Below are 20,923 nucleotides of genomic sequence, written 5' to 3' on the forward strand. Positions count from 1 at the left end.
GATTCCCACATTATGGCCTGAAAATAAGGAGGGCCATGGGTTTACCCTCAGTTCACCTCAGTGACATTGGCTGGAGTAACGGAATCTTTGCAAGTAAACAGGACCAACAGTGGCTCTAGCATTTTTAAACCTGAGGAGCTGAAGTACGCCAGCAGAGGCCTCGCTTCCCAAATCACACAGACATCCATGGACGTCCCTCATCCCTCCCCTCTGGTTCTCTTGCCAGACAGGCCCGGGAGCACAGCACTGGGGTTGACTTGATCGTACTGCCCAAGGTCCTGAGTCAGTCCCCTGAGTGTTGCAGTTGAGAAAGACAGGGTTGCATCCTCACTGAAGGCCCCACGTGAGACAAGAACCTGATTGCCCCCCATTATTCTCTCTCCATTTTAGGAGAAGGTTTTGTACCAATTCCTGATGTACCCACTCAAAGGAGGAAGTGAGCTTTGAAATGTTTTCGTTTACAAACACTAGTGGCTTAGCCCTCATGTTCAGTACTTTGCAGTATCAAAACTTCACCGTGGCACACTCCAGCAGACATTAGTGAGTATACGTAATGTCAGGAGTTTACCACCCAGTGAGACACTAAAAGAAAAAACATGCAGCACAAAAGTCGATTGGCAAACTTGGACAGGACACACTAGCGTACCTGAAATTGAGGAGAAAGTGTGCATAATTCCATCATGCTGACTTAAAATAGACTTCACTGACAGCACGGCCACATCGTTTGCTGAGCCCAGCGCAAAACAAAAATGTGGGACTCTGTTCAAAAATTAAGTTTCAAGATGGTGACAGCACAGCTTTAAACCAAGTGTCAACCCTTTCTGAGCCTGAGGCCCTGTGCTCAGAATTTGGTTTCCAAACACACTATATTCAAAACCCATTTCTAAAAATGTTTGGTTATCCATTCTCTATGGCTAGTTAGCTTTTCTCCTATTATAGTAAATGAAGAAGAGCTGTATCCTTCTCAAGACATTTTCTATTTCACCCTTACCCTCCTGAACAGCTTGACTCTCTGACAGAGGATCTGGAACTAATTTAATCAAGAGGGGAAGAGTGGTTTTCCTTAAAGGAACAGTCCGTTCAGCTTCAATGCATGGCCCTCCGCCCAAAGGCTCCTCAGCTGGAGAGCTGAGCGGGATTGCAAAGGCAGGAAGCGTTCCTGGATCCTGCCCTGTGAACCCACCAATACCAGCCAAGCCGCACGGGAAGCTCAAACTCTCGGGGAGGGCAGGGGGCTGACTGGAGGGTTGTGGAGGTTCTGGACACTCCTTCTAGAACCCGAGACGCTGAACCCGGAGCTCCCATGTCAGGTGGGGCAGCTGTGTTGTTTCGTGCGCATGCCAGCCAGATAAACGCTCCCTCCAGAAAAAGGCAAAGGCTCTTGAGACGATACTGCCATGCACTGCGAGGGGAAAGAAAAAAAAGGTGGTGTTTTGTTTTCCTTTTAATAAATTTTCTTCTTTCTTCCCCATTTTTCTCCTATTCGGGTAGAACGAACAGTATTGCTGTTTTCTGTAGGGGTGGATGAGCAGGGTTAAAACCCAAAGGGTAAATCCCCACGTTCCTTCTTTTAAAGTTTGGTCTATATTACGAGGCAGTTGCGGGGTCTGTGGAGTCGACGTGGAGCCGCAGTGCCGTGAGGGGGAAACAGTGGGCTCTGGAGCTGGCGTTGGGTTCGAGTCCCAGCTCAACACTTCTAGCTGTGACCAGGCAGATGACTTCATGTCTACACCGAAGTCTCTGTAAAATGAGTAATAATTCCCTTACTGGGTAGGGCTGTGGTGGGGATTAAATGAGTTAATTCACGCAAGGTACTTAGAACAGTGCTTGGCATCAGGAAGACTGTCCTTTGCTACTCCTAGCACTACTACTACTTATTATTATTATTTGACCTGGGTAGAAGGGAAAAATCATGCAATTCTAAAGGCAAATTTGCTAATTTTGGTACCTGCCAGTTTGCTGGCTTTCTGACCCTTTGCTACTTCTCCCTTTGGGTGTGTCTCTAGGAAAGATACACCCAGAGATCTGTCTTTTCCTTACGTGATTCCAGAGTCTGAATGAGACCTTGAGGGCTGGGAGGCTCTCCTGATAAACTACTCTTCTTACAGATCAGACGCCTACACTCAGCGAAGGGCTGAACTGGACATTCAAAGGTGAAGGTCATTTTCCCCTGGTGTTTTTGTTGAAATCTCTCCTCGAGATCTTTTCCTTCCTTCTGAGGTGCGTGTTCCTGTAAAGTCAGCTGACATTTTTATACTATTAATTCACTACCGTATAATCCCTTCTTCAGACACTCAATGGCTGCGCTCCCCCAACCCAGTTTCTTAAAACCAAACCAACCAACCACACCAACAAGCTCAGGATTCCCGTTTCAAATCACCTCTACATCCTAGGGAGGAGCCCTGTCCTCTTACCTTAATCTCCTGTTATCATACTGCTGAAGTGACTGCTGCACGTCAAGCCCCAGGAGGCTTAAGGGGCCCTCAGCTCCAGTGGTGAAGCACAGACTCTCCAGTTACAGACTCACCTCTCTGAGGTATGGATTCTGGGCTCAGCAGTATCAATACGGAACTGAACAAGGGAAACATTCTTTCTCCTCATGTGCCTCTTCTAGCGGAAGACTGCCTACTGGTTTTGAGAATTAAAATGCTCCCTTGATCTGACAAGGTCATTTCACATCTGTAGAGTTCCCTGACTTCCCAGGCTCATCCTCTGGCTTGCCTAGAACATTTTTTAAAAATTAGCATACTTTAGTTTTTTAAAACAGGTTTAGGTTTACCAAAAAATTGAGCAGAAAGTACAGTTTCCATAGCTACCTCCTACCAATTTGCACAGTTTCCCGTTATTAATATTGTGTATTAGTGTGGTACATTTGTTATAACTGATAAACCAATATTGATATGTTGTTATTAACTAAAATCCATAGTTTACATTGGCATACACTCTTTGTGTGGTCCAGTTCTATAGGTTTTGACAAATGTATAATGATGTGTATCCACCACTATAGTATCATACAGAATAGTTTCACTGCCCTAAAAATCCCCTGTGCTCTACCTATTCATCCCTCGCTCCCTCCCCCCGAGCCCCTGGCAACCACTGATCTACTTACTGTCTCTACAGTTTTACCTTTTCTAGAAAGTCTAGAATCACACAGTACAAAGCCTTTTCACACTGGCTTCTTTCACTTAATAATATGCACTTAAAGTTCCTCATGTCCTGTAGTTCCTTGATAGATCTAGAACATTTGTATCCAGAGCTTCAGTGGCCATGGCTCACGGGCCGAGCCACTCCACGGCATGTGGGATCTTCCCGGACCAGGGCACGAACCCATGTCCCCTGCATCGGCAGGCGGACTCTCAACCACTGCGCCACCAGGGAAGCTTCACAGGTGAGGCTAATGATGATTGAAGTATAAGAACCACTGCTTTAGAGTTTTTTTTCCCCCACAACTGTTTTTTCAAATTGATATAGTTGTACACGTTCCACGCAAATGGAAATGAAAAAACTGCAGAAACATCAAGTGCGCAATTAGTTTTTAATATAGTCACAGAGTTGTGTAACCATCAACCACAATTTAATTTTAGAACATTTTAATTTTAATCCCCCCCCCCCAAAAAAGAAACCTTGTACCTTTTAGCAATCAACTCCCTATCCCACTATTATGCCTCCAACCTAGGCAACCACTAATCTACTTTCTGCCTCCGTAGATTTCCCTATCTGGATATTTTGCGTAAGTAGAATCATGTAGTATGTTATCCTTCATGACTCATTACCTTCACTTAGCATAATGCTTTCAGAGCTCATCCATATTGTACCATGTAACAGTGCTTCATTCCTTTTTATGTTTTATGTTTATGTCTCCATGGCGTATCCTCTCCACATAGGTTTTCAAGATGCAGCATCACCCATTATAGAAGAACTACTACACTTTCATGATCATACGTTAATAATCATATTTTTAATCAGCTTCTTGGTCCTCTATATTATTTTACTCATATTAGCAACTAAACTAACACATACAAGTACAATAGATGCACAAGAAGTAGAAACCATCTGGACAATCTTACCAGCCATTATCCTAATTCTAATTGCCCTGCCATCATTACAAATGCTTTACATGCTGGACTACATAACCCTTCCCTTACCGTAAAGACTATAGGACACCAATGATACTGAAGCTATGAAATACAGACTATGAAGAATTAAATTTTGACTCCTATATAATTCCAACACCAGACCTAAAAACAGGAGAATTATGACTAGTAGAAGTAGACAACGGAGTAGTTTTACCTACAGAAATAACAATCTGAATACTAACCTCCTCAGAAGACATTTTACACTCATGAGCTGTGCCTTTACTAGGCGTAAAAACAGAGGCAATTCCAGGATGCCTAAACCAAACAACTCTCATATCACCACGACCAGGTCTATATTACAGACAATGCTCAGAAATTTGTGGATCAAATCATAGCTTTATACCCATCGTCCTTGAACTAGTACTCCTAAAATACTTTGAAAATGATCCTCATCAATATTATAAATTCCTTAAGAAGCTAAATAGCATTCACCTTTTTAAGTTAAAGACTGGGAGTTAAAACTCCCTTTCACGATATGCCACAATTCAACACTTCAACATGATTTATTACTATTCTATTAATAATTCTAGTCCTATTTATTGCATTCCAACTAAAAATTTCAAAATATACTTATTATTCAAATCCAGCGTTGATGTCTACCAAAGTACAAAAACAATCTACCCCTTGAGAAACACAATGAACGAAAATCTATTTGCCTCTTTCATTGCCCCAACAATAATAGGACTTCCTATTGTTATCTTAATCATTATATTCCCAGGTATTTTACTCCCAACACCTAATCAACTAATTAACCATTGTATAATTTCAATTCAACAATGATTAGTTCAACTCACATTGAAACAAATAATAGCTATTCACAATCACAAAGGACAGACCTGAGCACTAATACTTAACATCACTTATTTATTCGATCAACAAATCTATTAGGACTATTACCACATTCATTTATACCTACTACACAACTCTCAATAATATTAATAGCAATTTATAATATTAGGAATATAATAATATTAGGAACAGCAGTTTCTCTATGGGCAGGAACTGTAGTTACAGGCTTTCATCACAAAACAAAAGCGTGCTTAGCTCACTTTCTACCACAAGGAACACTCGTTCCTCTTATTCCTATGCTAGCAGTCATCAAAACTATTAGCTTATTCATTCAACCAACAGCTTTAGCCATACTATTAACAGCTAACATCACAGCAGGACCCCTATTGATTCATTTAATTGGAAGAGTGACTCTAGCATTGCTGAGTATTAGCACCAAGACAGCTCTCATTACATTTCCTATCCTTGTCTTACTTACTATCCTCAAATTCACCATTGCAATAATTCTAGTTTATGCATTTAGCTTACTAGCAAATCTTTACCTACATGACAATACATAATGTCCCACCAAACTCATGCATATCACATAGTAAATCCCAGTCCCTGACCCCTTACAGGAGCTCTCTCAGCCCTTCTAACAACAGCAGACCTAATTATATGATTTCACTTCAACATTATTATCAGCACTAGGCCTACTAACTAATACCTTTATCAATAGCTCAGTGATGACAAGACATCATCCGAGAAAGCACTTTTCAAGGCCATCATACACCAAGTGTTCAAAAAGGACTTTGATATGGAATAATCCTATTTATTATTTCAGAAGTCCTCTTTTTTTTTACCAGTTTCTTTTTGAGCCTTCTACCACTCATGCCTTGCCCCTACACCTGAACTAGGGGGATGCTGACCACCAACAGGCATCTGTCCTCTAAATCCATTAGAAGTACTACTTCTTAATACCTCCGTATTATTAGCCTCTGGGGTATCCACTATCTTACCTCACCACAGCCTCATAGAAGGAAACTGAAAACACATACTCCAAGGTCTTTTTATCACAGTCGCCCTAGGCGTTTATTTTACATTTCTACAGGCCTCAGAATATTACGAAACATCCTTTACAATTTCAGATGGGGTATACAGGTCAACTTTCTTCATAGCTACAGGATTCCACAGACTGCGTGTAACTATTGGCTCTTCCTTATCGTCTGCTTCTTACATCAATTAAAATATCACTTCACGGGGCTTCCCTGGTGGCGCAGTGGGTGAGAGTCCGCCTGCCGATGCAGGGGTCACAGGTTCGTGCCCCGGTCCGGGAGGGTCCCACATGCCGCAGAGCGGCTGGGCCCGTGAGCCATGGCCGCTGAGTCTGCGCAACCGGAGCCTGTGCTCCACAACTGGAGAGGCCACAACAATGAGAGGCCCGCGTACCGCAAAAAAAAAAAAAAAAAAAAAAAAAAAAAATCACTTCACATCTAACCACCATTTCGGCTTCAAAGCTACTGCCTGATGTTGACATTCTGTAGATGGATTATGACTATTCCTTTACGTACCCATTTATTGATAAGGATCTTATTATTTTAGTATTAAATAGTACAATTGACTCACAGTCAATTGGCTTCGGTAGAATCCGAAAAAGAATAACTCTAATATCGACATTAATTACAAACATAGCACTAGCCTCACTACTTGTATTTATCACATTCTGACTTCCCCAATTAAATATTTACACAGAAGAAACAAGTCCTTATGAGTGCGGATTTGACCTTATAGGATCAGCACGTCTACATTTTTCCATACAATCTTTCCTGGTAGCCATTATATTCCTCCTTTTTGATTTAGAAATTGCTCTTTTACCCCCTACCCTGAGCATCTCAGACAAATAATCTAAAAACAATACTCATTATAGCTTTATTCCTAATTTTATTACTAGCAATAAGAGGATTATGACTATTCCTTTACGTACCCATTTATTGATAACGATCTTATTATTTTAGTATTAAATAGTACAATTGACTCAGTCAATTGGCTTCAGTAGAATCCGAAAAAGAATAACTCTAATATCGACATTAATTACAAACATAGCACTAGCCTCACTACTTGTATTTATCACATTCTGACTTCCCCAATTAAATATTTACACAGAAGAAACAAGTCCTTATGAGTGCGGATTTGACCTTATAGGATCAGCACGTCTACATTTTTCCATACAATCTTTCCTGGTAGCCATTATATTCCTCCTTTTTGATTTAGAAATTGCTCTTTTACCCCCTACCCTGAGCATCTCAGACAAATAATCTAAAAACAATACTCATTATAGCTTTATTCCTAATTTTATTACTAGCAATAAGCCTAGCCTAATGAATGGACCCAAAAAGGACTAGAATGAACTGAATATGGTAATTAAACGAAATGATTTCAACTCATTAGATTATGATTAAGTTCATAATTACCAAGTGCTTTTAGTGTATATATTATTATAACATTTACAGTATCTCTTATAGAATTATTAATATATTGATCTCACCTAATATCTTCACTATCATGCCTTGAAGGCATAATATTATCACTATTCATTAAAGCAACGCTGATAATCCTAAATACACATTTTGCCCTAGCCAGCATAATACCAATTGTTCTGCTAGTATTCTCAGCTCGAGAAGCCACACTCAGACTATCCCTACTAGTAATAGTATCAAACACATATGGCACTGATTATGTACAAAACCTTAATCTCCTCCAATGTTAAAAGTTATTATTCCTACAATTATACTAATACTACTAACATAATTATCAAAGAACAACATAATCTGAATTAATACCACAGTCCATAGCTTATTAGTCTCATAGCCTTTTTCTTCTTAATCAATTTAATGACAATAGCCTCAACTTTTCACTAATTCTTTTTCCCCAGCTCATTAGCACCATTATTAATTTTAACAACATGACTCTTACCATAATTAATAGCCAGCCAATTTCACCTACCTCAAAGAATCATTAACTCGAAAAAAAATTATATATTACCATGCTAATTACATGACAAATATTCCTCATTATAAAATTCACTGCCACAGAATTCATCTTATTTTATTTGAAGTAATACTAGTTCCAACACTTAGTATCATTACCCGATGGGGTAATCAAACAGAATGTCTTTAACACAGGACTTTATTTCTTGTTTTATACACTAGTAGGGTCACTTCCACTCTTAGTAGCACTAAGACATATTCAAAATGTCACAGGCTCACTAAATTTTCTAATACTTCAATATCGAACACAAACAACAGCCAACTCCTGATCCAACATTTTCATATGACTAGCATGTATGATAGTCTCTATAGTAAAAATACTCAACGGCCTTCACCTTTGATGACCTGAAGCACATGTAGAAGCCCCCATTGCAGGATCCCTAGTCCTTGCAGCCGTACTACTAAAACTCAGAGGCTATGGTATATTACGAATTACAGCAATACTAAACGCACTAATATATTTCATAACATACCCTTTTCTCATACTCTCCTTATGAGGAATAATCATAACTAGTTCAATGTGTTTATGCCAAACAGATCTAAAATCACCTATCGCGTATTCTTCCGGTTATTGTAGTCATTCTCATCCAAACACCTTGAAGTTATATCGGGGCCACTGCTCTAATAATTGCCCACTGCCTCACATCATCCATATTATTCTGCCTAGCAAATTCAAATTACAAACGAATTTATAGCAGAACAATAATTGTAGCCCGAGGTCTACAAACATTCCTCCCAATGCCAGCATGATGACAACTAGCAAGCTTAACAAACCTAGCTCTACCCCCTAACTATCAATCTAACTGGAGGACTCTTTGTAGTAGAAACATCCTTTCCATGATCAAATATCACCTTTATCCTCATAGGAATTAACATAGTAATTACCACCTTATACTCACTATACATATTAATCATAACAAAATGAGGCAAATATACCCACCATCATTCACATGAGAAAATGCCCTCATAACCCCTTCACATTTTACATCTCTTACTCCTATCCTTAAACCCCAAAATCATTTTAGGGCCCTTGTACTATAAATATAGTTTCAAAAAAACACTAGATTGTGAATCTAGTAACAGAAGACTAAATATTTTTATTTACTGAAAAAGTGTGCAAAAATTGCTAGTTCATGCTTCCATATCTAACAGTATGACTTTTTCAAACTTTTAAAGGATAGCTATCCATTGGTCTTAGGAACCAAAACATTGGTGCAACTCCAAATAAAAGTAATAAACTTATTTACCTCTTTCACACTAGTTATACTATTTATACTAACGATACGAATTATAATAACAAACACCAACATCTACAAAATAACACATATCCATCCTTTGTAAAAAAAAAAAACCACTATCTCATATGCTTTTATCACCAGCTTAATTCCAACAATAATATTCATTCATACAGGTCAAGAGATAATTATCTTAAACTGACATTGAATTACTACCCAAACCCTTAAATTACCACTTAGCTTCAAAACAGACTATTTCTCAATATTTGTGCCAGTAGCATTATTTGTCACATGATCTATTATGGAATTTTCAACGTGATACATGCACTCAGATGCTAACATTAATCAATTCTTTAAATACTCCTTTTTCTTATCACAATACTAATTCTTATCACTGTTAACAATCTTTTACAACTTTTCATTGGGTGAGAAGGAGTCGGAATTGTATCTTTTCTACTTATCAGGTGACGATATGGACAAGCAGATGCAAATACAGCCGCTCTCCAAGCAATTCTATATAATCGCATTGGAGACATTGGACTTATTATATCAACAGCATGATTTCTATTTAACTTAAACTCATGAGACATACAACAAATCTTTATACTTAACCAAAATCACTCAAACCTACCTCTAATAGGACTTGTGTTGGCTGCAGCTGGAAAATCCACCCACTTTGGCCTCCAGCCATTCCCTCAGCAATAGAAGGCCCTCCTCCCGTTTCAGCTCTATTCACTCAAGCACAAGAGTTATAGCAGGTATTTTCCTACTTATCTGCTTTCACCCTTTAACAGAGAATAAATGTACCCAAACAATAACATTATGTCTGGATAAACATAACTACATTATTTATAGCAATATGTGCTCTCACCCAAAATGACATCAAAAAAATTGTTGCCTTCTCTACTTCAAGCCAATTAGGCCTTATAATAGTAACAATCGGTATTAACCAACCTTATCTAGCATTTCTCCACGTTTGCACACATGCCTTTTTCAAGGCCATCCTGTTTATATGCTCTGGCTCCATTATTCATAGCCTACATGATGAACAAGACATTCAAAAGATAGGAGGTTTATTTAAAGCAATACTTTTACCACAGCGGCCCTCATTATTGGAAGTCTCTCACTGACAGGAATGCCGTTCCTCACAGGTTTCTACTCTAAAGAACTAATTATCGACACTGCTAACACGTTGTACACCAATGCCTGAGCCCAGCAAATAACTCTCGTCACCGCATCCCTTACAGCTGTCTATGGCACTCGCATTATTTTCTCCGCACCATTAGGACAACCTCGCTTTTCTACTTTAACGAAAATAACCCACTGCTAATCAGTTCTGTTAAATGTTTATTAGCTGTAAGTATCTTTGCTGGATTCATTACCTCCAGCAAAATTCCTCCAATGACAATCCCACAAATAACAATACCTGAAGCAAACTGCCTTTGCTGTGACCATCCTAGGTTTTATTCTGGCATTTGAAATCAGCCCCGCTACACAAAACTTAAAATTTAAATATCCCTCAAATTTCTTCACATTTTCCAACCTCTTAGGTATCTCCCCATTATTATACACCGCTTCCCACCATACTTAAATTTATCAGCGAGTCAAAAATCAGCATCACGCCTCCTAGATTTAATCTGACTAGAAAGCATCTTACCAAAAACGACTTCCCTTATTCAAATAAAATTTTCTGTACTAGTGTCAGACCAAAAAGGCCTAATCAAATTGTATTTTCTTTCATTCCTCATTACCCTTGCCCTAAGCATAATTCTATTTAATTACCATGAGTAACCTCTATAATAACCACAACACCAGTAAGTAATGATCAACCAGTAACAATTACCAATTAAGAACCACAGCTATACAACACTGCAATTCCTATAGGCTCTTCACAAAAAACCCAAAATCACCTGTATCATAAATTACCCAGAGTCCCCTAGTCCATTAAATTTAAATACAATCTCCACTTCCTCATCCTTTAAAACAAAGAATACTATTGAAAATTCTATCATCAACCCTGAAAGAAATATACCTAGAACAGTCTTATTAGAGACTCAAACTTCACGATACTTCTCAGTGGCCATAGCTGTCATATAACCAAATACTACTAATATTCTCCCTAAATAAATAAAAAATACTATTAAACCCCCAAGTGAACCACCAAAATTCAACACAATCCCACAACCAACACCACCACCTACAATCAATTCAAATCCACCATAAATAGGTGAAGGTTTTGAAGAAAAGCCCACAAAACTAATTACAAAAATAGCACCTAAAATAAATACAATGTATATTATCATTATTCTTACATGGAATCTAACCATGGCCAATGAAATGAAAAATCATCATTTTAATTCAACTGTAAGAACACTAATGACCAACATCCGAAAATCACACCCATTAATAAAAATTATTAACAACGCAATTATTGACCTCCCAGCTCCATCAAACATTTCATCGTGTTGAAATTTTGGTTCCCTTCTGGGCATTTTGTTTAGTTCTACAAATCTTGACAGGTTTATTCCTAGCAATACATATACATCAGACACAATAACTACTTTTTCGTAAGTAACACATGTCTGCCGAGATGTAAACTATGGATGAATTATCCGATATCTACATGCAAATGGAGCCTCCATATTTTTTATTTGCTTATTTATTCATGTGGGACAAGGCTTATATTATGGATCCTATACCTTTTTAGAAACATGAAGCATTGGAATCATTATTTACAGTCACAGCTACAGCATTCATAGGCTATGTCTTACCCTGAGGACAAATACCATTCTGAGGGGCAACAGTTATTACTAACCTCCTTTCAGCAATTCCATATATTGGCACAAGCCCTGTCGAATGAATCTGAGGTGGATTTTCAGTAGATAAAGCAACTCTTACACGATTCTTCGCCTTCCATTTTATTCTCCCATTTATCATTGCAGCGCTAGCAGCTGTCCACTTACTATTCCTTCACAAAACAGGATCTAATAACCCCCCACTGGAATCTCAACTGATATAGACAAAATCCCATTTCACCCCTACTGTACAATCAAAGATATCCTAGATGCCTTACTGCTAATTCTAATAATATTAGTGCTATTTTCACCCAACTTACTAGAAACTCAGACAACTACACCCCAACAGACCTTCTCAACACACCACCTCATATCAAGCCAGAGTGATAATTTTCTATTTGCGTATGCAATTCTACGATCAATTCCTAATAAATTAGGAGGAGTAATGGCCTTAATCTTTTCAATCTTAATTCTAGCATTTATCCCAATGCTTCAACACATCCAAACAACGAAGCATAACGTTTCGACCTCTCAGTCAATGCGTATTTTGAGTACTAGTAGCAGACCTATTAACACTAACGTGAATTGGAGGACAACCCATAGAGCACCCCTTCATTATTATCGGACAACTAGCATCCATTCTATATTTCTTTTTAATTCTAGTACTAATGCCAGTAACTAGCATCACTGAAAATAATCTCCTAAAATGAAGAGTCTTTGTAGTATCATTATATCTATTACCCTGGTCTTGTAAACCAGAAAAGGAGAATAACACATCTCCCTAAGACTCAAGGAAGAAGCTCCAGCTCCACCATCAGCACCCAAAGCTGAAATTCTATTTAAACTATTCCCTGAAGATGTGTTATGGGACATTTACAAGATTACTAAGTACAATCTTAGTATTAAAATAACCTATTTTTACCATAAATTACCATGTACTTCATGCATAATGTGTATTACATTAATAAGTACATATACATACCATACATAATACATGATATGTATAATTGTACATTATTTACCCCATGCTTATAAGCATGTACTTTACATAGTACATATTATTGATTGTACACAGTACATTAAGTCAAACCAATCCTAGTCAACATACATATCATATCCACTAGATCACGAGCTCAATCAGCAAAGCTGCGTGAAACTATCAACCCCACTTAGCAGGTGTCCCTCTTCTTCCTCTGGGCCCATAACTTGTGAGGGTTTCTATTAATGAACTTTATCAGACATATGGTTCTTCAGGACCATCTCACCTAAAATCACCCACTCTTTCCTCTTAAATAAGACATCTCGATGGACTAATGACTAATCAGCCCATGCTCACACATAACTGTGGTTTTATGCATTTAGTATTTTTTAATTTTTATAGGGATACTGGGACTCAGCTATGGCCATGTGAGGTCTTAACACAGTCAAACTGTAGCTGGACTTTAATTGAATATTATTTACCAACATCATCAACCATAAGGTGTTATTCAGTCAATGGCTACAGGACATAAGGAAATTACACACACACACATATACATACACATACACATTGAAGAGGTAGATAACCTGTTTAACAAGCCCTCCTTATGCCCCACTAAATCCCATATTCTACATGCCCATAATGCCCTGCCAAACCCCCCAAACAAGGCAAAAACATATAAATACATAGAATTTAGTTAATCTATCCAACAAACACAAACAATGCTCAAAATAGGATATACCTAGAAAATAAACCCTAATCGTACCAATGAATTACTTAGATATCTACCATTTATATAGACAGGCATCTCCCTAGATCTATGGACCATTTTTATCAAAATTTTAATACTAAATCTAGCATAAATCATACAACTATATACATGTTATTTCACAATATAAAAACAACTTGTTAATGTAGCTTAAAACCTAAAGCAAGACACTAAAAGTGCCTAGATGAATTTATCAACTCCATAAACACCGAGGTTTGGTCCCAGCCTTTCTACTAGTTTTTAATAAAATTACACATGCATGCATCTGAGCCCCAGTGAGAATGCCCTCTAAATCCTTAAAAGGACCTGGCATCAAGTACACTAAGACTAGTAGCTCATAACACCTTGCTTAACCACACATCCACAGGAAACAGCAGTGATTAAAATTAAGCCATAAACAAAAGTTCAACTAAGTTATATTAACTACGGTTGGTAAATTTCGAGCCAGCCACCACGATCAAACGATTGACCCAAATTAATAGAAATTCAGTGGAAAGCGTGTTAAAGAGTAACATAAAGTTAAATTTTAATTAAGCTGTAAAAAGCCATAGCTAAAATAAAAATAGACTACGAAAGTGACTTTAGTATTTCCTAATTACACAACAGCTAAGACCCAAACTGGGATTAGACACCCCACTATGCTTAGTCCTAAACCCAAATAATTATTATAACAAAATTATTCGCCAGAGTACTACCAGCAGCAGCTTAAAACTCAAAGGTCTTGGCAGTGCTTCACACCCCTCTACAGGAGCCTGTTCTATAATCGATTAACCTCGATACACCTCACCAACCCTGGCTAATTCAGTCTATATGCTGTCTTCAGCAAGCCCTGAAAAGGAGTAAAAGTAAGCATAATTATACATAAAAACATTAGGTCAAGGTGTAACCTATGGAGTGAGAAGAAACGGGCTACATTTTCTATCTCAAGAATGTATTTCTTACTACACACAGGTTTTTATGAAAACTAAAAACCAAAGGAGGATTTAGTAGCAAATTTAATAGAGTGCTTAACTGAATAAGGACCTGAAGTAAGCACACACTGCCCATCACCTTCCTCAAGTATTACAATAGCTTCCTACAATCTATTACTAAACACTAATTATATGAGAAGAGACAAGTCGTAACAAGGTAAGCACATTGGAAAGTGTGCTTGGATAAATCAAAGCATAGCTTACATAAAAGCACCTAGTTTACCCCTAGGAGATTTCATAATTTATGAACACTTTGAACTAAATCTAGCCAACCCCCCACAAGTTTTACTAATATAAGCAAATTAAGTAAAACATTTACTCCACATTTAAAGTATAGGGGATAGAAATTTAAAATATCCTCTGGCACTACAGAGAACCTACCGTAAGGGAATGATGATACATTAAAAGTAACAAAAAGCAGTTAACCCCTTGTACATTTTGCATAATGATTTAACTAGTAAACATTTAACAAAGAGAACTTTAACTTAAGTTACATCCTGACACCAGATGAGCTACTTATGAACAGTTTATTAGAACAAACTCATCTATGTAGCAAAATAAGTAGATTTATTATAAGAAGATTTATAAGAAGATTTATAAGTAGAGGTGACAAGCCTAACGTGCCTGGTGATAGCTGGTTGTCTAGGAAAAGAATCTTAGTTCAACTTTAAAAATTACCCAAAAAATTATAAATTTTAATGTACTTTTAAATGTTAATCTTAAAAGGTACAGCTTTTTAGAAATGGATACAACCTTATCTAGAGAGTAGAAACAACACCACAGTTGGCTTAAAAACAGCCACCAATTAAGAAAGCGTTCAAGTCCAACAATAACTTTATCTTAATACCAATAATAATGAGCAAATCAACTCCTAGCTTTATACTGGACTAGTCTATTGACCAATAGAGGCAATAATGTTAATATGAGTAACAAGAAATATTTCTCCTTGCATAAGCTTACATCAGTAACTAATACTATATTGATAATTAACAGCACATGAGCACAATGCAACATTAAATTATTTATTTAGTAAGCTGTTAATCCAACACAGGCATGCATTCAAGAAAAGATTTTAAAAAGTAAAAGGAACTTGGCAAACATAAACCCTGCCTGTTTACCAAAAACATCTCCTCTTGCATAACTAGCTGTAGAGGCACTGCCGGCCCAGTGACAACTGTTAAACGGCCATGGTATCCTGGCCATGCAAAGGTAGCATAATCATTTGTTCTCTAAATAAGGACTTGCATGAATGGACTCATGAGGGTTTTACTGTCTCTTATTTTCAATCAGTGAAATTGACCTTCCCATGAAGAGGCGGAAATCATAAAATAAGATGAGAAGACCCTATGCAGCTTTAATTAACTCCCCAAAAAACTAACTAAACCACTAAGGGATAACAAATTTTTATATGGGTTGACAATTTTTTTTTTTTTTTTTGCGGTACGCGGGCCTCTCACTGTTGCAGCCTCTCCCGTTGCGGAGCACAGGCTCCGGACGCGCAGGCTCAGCGGCCATGGCTCACAGGCCCCGCCGCTCCGCGGCACGTGGGATCTTCCCGGACCGAAGCACGAACCCGTGTCCCCTGCATCGGCAGGCGGACTCTCAACCACCGCGCCACCAGGGAACCCCCTGGGTTCACAATTTTGGTTGGAGTGAGCTCAGAGAACAAAAAAGGCTCTGAGTGATTGAAGTCTAGACTTACTAGTCAAAACATATCATTTCTTGATCCAAAAATTTATCAATGGAACACGTTAGCCTAGCGGTAACAGCTCAATCCTCTTCTAGAGTTCATATCAACAGTAGGGTGTACGATCTCAATGTTGGATCCGGACACCCCAATGGTGTAACCTCTATAAAGGTTCATTTGTTCAATGATTAAAGTCCTACGTGATCTAAGTTCAGACCGGAGTAATACAGGTCGGTTCTTATCTATTATATATTACCCTCAGTTCAAAAGGACAAGAGAAATAAGGCCCACTTTAAAAAAGCACCTGCTAAACCAGTTAATGATATAATCTTACTTTAATTAATATATACAAAATATTACCCAAGAACAGGGTTTGTTAAGGTGGCAGAGCCCAGTAATTGCGTAAAGCTTAAACCTTTGTAACTGGAGGTTCAAATCCTCTCCCTAACAAAATGTTTATAATTAACATCTTAATACTCATGATCCCCATTCTCCTAGCCATGGCATTCCTCACGTTAATTGAACGAAAAACCCTAGGTTATATGCAACTTTGAAAAGGACCAAATGTCGTTGGACCATATGGCCTATTACAACCTATTGCTGACACAAATTATTCATTAAAGAACCATTACGACCAGCTACATCCTCCATTTCCATATTTATTATTGCACCAATCCTAGCCCTAACCCTAGCCCTAATCATATGAATTCCTCTACCTATACCTTATCCCCTCATTAATATAAATCTAGGGGTGTTATTTACAATAGCTATGTCAAGCCTTGCTGTATATTCCATCTTATGATCCGGATGGGCCTCCCACTCAAAATATGTATTAATGCAGCCCCATGAGCAGTAGCACAATTTCATATGAAGTAATACTAGCAACTATTCTTCTATCAGCCCTTTAAATAAATGGAACTTTTACTTTCTCAACCCTCATCACAACGCAAGAACATTTATGAATAATCTTCCCATCATGGCCCCTAGCTGTGATTTATCTCCTCTCTAGCAGAAACGAACCGAGCTCCCTTTGGCCTAACAACAGAAGCAGAATCTGAACTCATATCGGGTTTCAACGTAGAATATGCAGCAGGCCCATTCATTATATTTTTCTTAGAATATGCCATTATAATGAATATTTTCACAACAATCCTCTTTCTAAGAGCATTCCACAACCCCCGCATACTAGAACTATATACAGCCAACTTTATTATAAAAACACTATTATTAACAGTTTTTTCCCTATGATTTTAAGCATCCTACCCTCGATTCCAATAAGATCAGTTAATGCATCTACTGTGAACAAACTTCCTACCACTAACACTAGCCCTATGCATATGGCACGTCTCACTACCTACTACAACATCAAGCATCCCTCCACAAACATAAGAAATACGTCTGATAAAAGAGCTATTTTGATAGAGTAAATAATAGAGGTTTAAGCCTTCTTATTTCTAGAATCACAGGAATTGAACCTATCCTTAAGAATTCAAAGTTCTTTGTGCTACCATATTACACTATATTCTTTTTTTTTTTTTTTTGCGGTACGTGGGCCTCTCACTGCTGTGGCTTCTCCCGTTGCAGAGCGCAGGCTCAGCGGCCATGGCTCACGGGCGCAGCTGCTCCACGGCATGTGGGATCTTCCCAGACCGGGGCACAAACCCGTGTCCCCTGCATCAGCAGGCTGACTCTCAACCACTGTGCCACCAGGTAAGCCCCTATTACACTATATTCTATACTAAGGTCAGTTAAATGAGCTATTGGCCCCATACCCCAAATATGTTGGTTTATATCCTTCCAGTACTAATAAAACTCCATCATCTTTATCATCATCCTAACAACAGTTCTCTCAGGGACCATAACTGTAATAACCAGCTCTCACTGACTACTTATCTGAATCAGATTCAAAAGAAATATTAGCCATTATCCCCATCATAATAAAAAAGTTCAACCCATGAGCTATAGAAGCGTCCACTAAATATTTTCTAACACAAGCTACTGCATCAATATTACATATAATAGTTTTTATCCTTAACCTATTATATTCCGGCCAATGAACCAACAGTATCAGTAGTAATAACAATAGCCCTAAACATAAAACTAGGACTATCTCCATTCCACTTCTGAGTGCCTGAAGTTACATAAGGTATTTCATTAATAGCATGCCTAATCTTATTAACATGACAAAAAACTTGCACCCTTATTAGTATTATACCAAATTTCACCATCCATTAACCTAAATTTAATACTATCCTTATCCATACTATCTATTATAATTGGAGAGTTACGACATTCTAAAAATCTATTCATCAGTTGATGGGCATTTGGGTTGTTTCCACCTTTTGGCTATTATGAAGTTTTCATAAGCTTTTCTTTCTTTTCTTTCATATATATATATGGTATATAACTAGGAGTAGAGTTACTCAGTCAAATAGTAACTTCGTGTTTAACTTTTTTGAGAAACTGCTGTTTTCCACAGTTACACCATTTTACACGCATACCAGCAACATGTGAGGGTTTCAGTTTCTCCACATGCCCACCAACATGTGCTATTATCCATTTTTTGACTATAGCCATCCACATGCATATAAAGTAGTATTTCATTATGGTTTTGATTCTTGCATTTTCCTGATGATGAATGATGTTGAGCATTTTTTCATGGGCTCATTGGATGTCTTCTTTAGAGAAATACCTATCCAAATTTTTTGCCTATCTTTTAATTAGATTATTTGTCTCATTGAGTTGTAAAAGTTCATATATTCTAGATACAAGTCTCTTATTAAATATATGATTTGCAAATATTTTCTCCCATTCTGTAGGTTGTATTTCACTTTGTTGATAAAGCCCTCTGAAGCACAAAAGTTTTTATTTTTTTATTTATTTTTTTTGGCCGTGCTGTTGGCTTGCAGGATCTTAGTTCCCCAACCAGGGATTGAACCTGGGCCACAGCAGCACTGAATCCTAACAACTGGACCACCAGAGAATTCCCAAAAGTTTTAAATTTTGATGATATCCCATTTATCTATTTTTTTCTTTTGTTGCTTGTACTTTTAGCATAATATCAAAGAAACCATTGCCAAATTCAGGGTCACAAAAGTTCACCCTTAAGTTTTTTCTAAAATTTTAAGTACGTTAAGGCCTTTGACCCGTTTTCAGTTAATTTTTGTATATGGTGTGAAGTAGAGGTCCATCTTCATTCTTTTTCTAATGAGTATTATTCAATTTTACTGCAATTCTTGTTTGTCTAGAAATAGATTTATCAATACTTCAATATTTTATAATGCTTTACAATTAGGCAAAACGCTTTCAGGTTTGCATGTGCAACGTCTATATATGCAATTTCATTTAATTGAAGTATAGTTGATTTACATTATATAAATTTCAGCTGCATAACAGTGATTCAATATTTTTATAAATCATACTCCATTTAAAGTTATTATAAACTATCGGCTATATTCCCTGTGCTGTACAGTATATCCTTGTAGGTTATTTATTTTATATATAGTAGTTTATACCTCTTAATCCCCTACCCCTATCTTCTCCCTCCCTCCCCTCCATTCCTCTCCCCACTGGTAACCACTAGTTTGTTCTCCACAGCTGTCTATTTCTGTTTTGTTATATTCATTTCATTCATGTTTGTTTTTTGGATTCCACATATAAGTTACAGTATATAGTATTTGTCTTTCCCTGTCTGACTTATCTTACTAAGCATAAAACCCTCCAAGTCCATCGTGTTATTGCAAATGGCAAAATTTCACTCTTTTTCATGGCCAAATAGTATCCCAGTGTGTGTGTGTGTGTGTGTGTGTGTGTGTGTGTGTGTGTGTGTACATACCAAGTGTTCTTTATCCATTCATCTGTTGACTGGCACTTGGGTTCCCTTCCATATCTTGGCCATTGTAAATTGTGCTATTAACATTGGGGTGCATGTATCTTCGTGAATTTGTTTTTCATTTTCTTCAGATACATACCCAGGAATGGAACTGCTGGATCATATGGTAGTTCTATTTTTAGTTTTTTGAGGAACCTCCAAACTGTTTTCCACAGTGGCTGCACAGATTTACATTCCCACCAACAGTGTACAAGGGTTCCCTTTTCTCCACATCCTTGCCAACACATTTGTGTTCTTTTTGATGATGGCACCTCACATCTGTCAGAATGGCTATCTCATTGTGGTTTTGATTTGCATTTCCCTGATGATTAGCGATGTTGAGCATCTTTTCATGTACCTATTGGCCACCTGCATTTCCTCTTTGGAAAAATTTCTATTCAGTTCTTCTGCCCATTTTTCAATGAGTTGTTTGGGGTTTTTTTGTTGAATTGTATGAGCTATTTATATATGTTGGATATGTTGAGCATCTTTTCACGTGCCTGTTGGCCATCTGTATGTCTATTTTGGAAAAATGTCTATTCAGGTCTTCTGCCCAATTTTTAATTGGGTTATTTAGTTTTTGGTATTGAGTTTTATGATCTGTTTATAAATGTATGGGTTTATTTCTGGGATCTCTATTCTGTTCCATTGATTTATGGGTATGT

At 37.6% G+C, this 20,923-nt stretch overlaps 1 protein-coding gene and 1 pseudogene across 1 annotated transcript in view; one reads left to right on the forward strand and one right to left on the reverse strand.

Annotated features, from left to right (window-relative positions):
* NID2 (nidogen 2) overlaps positions 1-20,923 on the reverse strand; it is an 82,721-nt gene that overhangs the window by 23,256 nt on the left and 38,542 nt on the right. The gene's annotated exons all lie outside the window — the stretch shown is intronic.
* LOC112392853 (ATP synthase subunit a-like) lies at positions 4,773-5,485 on the forward strand (annotated as a pseudogene).

The sequence above is a fragment of the Neophocaena asiaeorientalis genome, unplaced genomic scaffold (genome assembly GCF_003031525.2).
Source record: "Neophocaena asiaeorientalis asiaeorientalis breed wild unplaced genomic scaffold, Neophocaena_asiaeorientalis_V1.1 scaffold547, whole genome shotgun sequence".
Taxonomy (NCBI): domain Eukaryota; kingdom Metazoa; phylum Chordata; class Mammalia; order Artiodactyla; family Phocoenidae; genus Neophocaena; species Neophocaena asiaeorientalis.